Source organism: Tenrec ecaudatus, chromosome X, assembly GCF_050624435.1.
Source record: "Tenrec ecaudatus isolate mTenEca1 chromosome X, mTenEca1.hap1, whole genome shotgun sequence".
NCBI lineage: Eukaryota > Metazoa > Chordata > Mammalia > Afrosoricida > Tenrecidae > Tenrec > Tenrec ecaudatus.
The window spans coordinates 126,368,174-126,371,618 of NC_134548.1; the positions used below are offsets into that span (position 1 = coordinate 126,368,174).

General features: G+C 44.8%; 1 pseudogene; it reads right to left on the bottom strand.

The window, feature by feature from the left end:
- Window positions 1-301: 301 nt before the first annotated feature.
- LOC142434845 (heterogeneous nuclear ribonucleoprotein A1-like 2) lies at window positions 302-1,240 on the bottom strand (annotated as a pseudogene).
- Between the last annotated feature and the right edge of the window lie 2,205 nt (window positions 1,241-3,445).

Consider the following 3,445-nt stretch of genomic DNA (forward strand, 5'->3'; position numbering starts at 1 on the left):
CAGCATCATGATCAGACATTTAACAATCAACAGCATGGGTGCAAAAAAAGAGAAAAAAAACTTCATTGAATCCATTTGCTGGAATGCTCTACACTTTCTGTAGAACAGAAACTAAAATAACTTGTTATACAATTATTCACAAATACACTCCTCAAGTTCATTTGCCCATACACATGAGTACTGTCTAGAACATGGCTCCCACCACTGTTCTTGGCAGAGTTCACAAATCTGTTGTGACCTGTAGCTTCCCTATCACTTCTCTGGCCCTCCTCTCCTGCTAAGCTTTGTTTCCCGGTAGTCATTAAAATCTCCTGCCACTGCCATAGCTACTGCTACTGCTTGAACCATCACAGCCACCTTTGTTTCCTGGTTGGTAAAGTATTGACCTTTGCCACCGTAAAGGCCAGAGCTTCTGTCCCCAAAGTTTCCTCCCTTCATCAGTCCAAAATTAGATTGATTGCTGTAATTGCCAAAATCACTGTAGCTTCCATCACCTCCCAAATTGCTTCCATCATTACCAAATCCGTTATAACCATCCCCACGGCCTCCATATCCACCCCTGCCACAGCTGCCACCACATCCACTGAAGTTTCTGCCCCAACCAAAATTGTCATTCTCACCAAAATCACCTCCTCGGCCACCACCACCGTATCCAGAACCACTTCAACCTCGTTGACTGGAAGAGGCACTGGTGGTCTCTGGCTTCAACGGGGCTGTCCTTCCTTCACAGTTGTGGCCATTCACAGAATGGTCTTTCTGAATGACAATCCTATCTATGGAGTCATGGTCATCAAAAGTCACAAAAGCAAAGCCCCTCTTCTTGCCACTGCCTCCATCAGTCATGGTTTCGGTTACTTCGATTTCCCCCGATTGCTCAAAATAGTCTCGTCGGTGGGGGTAGTCAGTGTCTTCCTTGATGGCACCCACAAAGGTCTTTTTCACAGTTACATGGGCACCTGGTCTTTGCGAGCCTTCTCCAGAGACAGCCCTCTTTGGTTCAACATGTCTTCCACCCACCTTGTGTGGCCTTGCCCTCATGGCTGCGTCCCCCTCCCCCACAGCAGAGTGCGTGACAAAGCCAGAGTCTCTGGAGCGCTGGGTGTTTGGCTCTCTCCTGACCACCCAGTCCATGAGGGCCCCCCCGTTGCTCACAATGCCTCCACAGAAGCTCATCTGTGGTTTCTTCGATGAAGACTTTCCGCGGCTGTTCAGGCTCTTTAGGAGACTCTGACTTAGACATGAGCGCAGTGGAGCAGTGGGGGTGCCAGGGACCCTAAGGATGCTCCCTCCAAGGTGTCCCTAGGCAGGAAGCAAGACTGTAACTCTTTACAGGAGTAGAAAACTTCATCCATTCTCCTACAGAGTAACTGATGGTTTCGAATTGTTGACTTTGTGATTAGCAGCCCAATGCGTAACCACTGCACTGCTTGGCCTCCTTTTAATAGGCGTCCGCTGACTTCAATTTGGTCTTGCTTCTCACTAATGTCTGCTTAAAAAGTAAATCCTTTGAAGTAAAAATAACTCACACTAAACATAAGCTAGTCATAGCTCTGCTTTTCATTTTGTGCCTGAACCACTTTAGAGGCTGCTGTAATTGAGGACACCTCCTCAAAATCGTGTTAGCAAACACATAAAATATGTAGGATTGTGAAGGAAGCAAATGTATAGAAAGAGTTGTCTCATAAACCGTAATTTCAAAGTAGTGGGGACAGTGAGATATTTTAAGAGCTTGGCAATGAATATAATACAGGGTGAAAATATCTGTGATTTCAACATAGCCCTCTTCATTTAAGTTGTAAAATGGGAAATTGCAAAGTTGGCGAATCCCTAGGTCTCACACAGAGCTGGTGCAAGGGCCAAAGGAATGAAAACGAATGGCTGTACAGGGCAAAAGCCAGCTTTTTCATGATTGTTTTTGTCATGAGGAGTCACCTAAGTGTCACCTCACTCTCACCAGGCTTACTGGTTAGATAGAGCCTGGTGACCCCAGCACTATGACCTTTAGTCACGCTCCATTTCTGGAACCACACTCATTCCTGAGTTGGAATAATCAAACATTTGGGATCAAAGGGCAGCATTTGCCAAAGGACCAAGTTCAGAGGGTTAGGAAAGAAGTAGGAGTGGAAACAGGAAACACAAGGAGGGAGTGGACCTAAGTGATGGTACAACGCAGGGGATTGCAGTGGATGAGCTGAAACACAATGTGTATGGATTGTTGAAAGAAAACTGAGGATCTGCTCTGTGAACCTTCATCGAATTCACAATAACCAGTTAAAAAGAAAGGAAGGGATCACTATGGAGCACAGTTTTACTCTGACACCCAGGGAGTCACTATGACTTGGAATCAACTCTATGCCAACTGGTATTTTTCTGGTTATGACCTGAAGAGATTTGCATTTTAGAATAGGAAATATACTATAGAAGGCTCTGGAAACGACTGCAGAATCCAAGGGTGGCTGACTGTGACTGGGCAGAGGGAGGTCACAGAGTTTATGTACCAGAACCACTAGAGTGGAGTACTATGGTCCCCTGGAGACCACCAAGCACTTGGGAAGAAGGAAACCAAAGAATGCGATGGTGGATGTAGGCTCTTAGTGTAGGTATAGGAAGGCACGCCTACTTTGTTATCACTGCAGGCCTGGCCTGTTAGAAAGACTGAAGTGCATTCCCATGAGGGAATGGGGCTTTTGCTGGTATTTGCTTCCAGAGACTCCAGGCCAACCTCAGGTTCTCTTCTAAGTACCCTCTAAAGAATAGATAGTTGGGTCCTCAGAGATTTCCAAGGTGCACTGGGGTCTATCAAGGGTAATCTCGGAACTATCCTAGGATTCTTGTGCAAATACTAGACCTTTGTCTGTAGCTGTCAGGTAAACTAAATCTCTATGTATAGATACTAGACTTGGTTTGGTTTTGATCTCAGTACATAGGGATCCAGTAACCAACCTCAAACTTTGAATCCAGGAAGTATTTTGAATCCAAGCTTCACCTACCGCATATGGAGCCAAGCATGACCTGGATACATTGCATCCCTCGTTAATTTCTCATGTCCTGATCATACTCTGTACAGAACTTTCTTAAATTCTGTGACTACACCATGACTTCAAATCTGCTACTCACTCCCCTGGAATAATCTTTCTTTTTTCCCAAGTATGCATGCATGAATAAACAAACAAACAAACACATAAAGTGTATTTCAGTCTCAGTAGATAAAAAGGAACCTTGGTGAAGTGGATAAAGTGCTGCAACTGCCAACTGGAAGATTGGCAGTATCCAGCGGCCTTTGGTAAAGATTATAGCTGTGGCAACCCCACAGTTCCACTGTGTTCCATAGCGTCACTTATCTTTAAGAGAATCAGTCATCTCTCTTGCAGAAGTAATTTGAGAATTAGTAGTAATTTGGGAAGCTTTTACCTCCAAACATGAGTTCTCAATAGTAAAATTAACC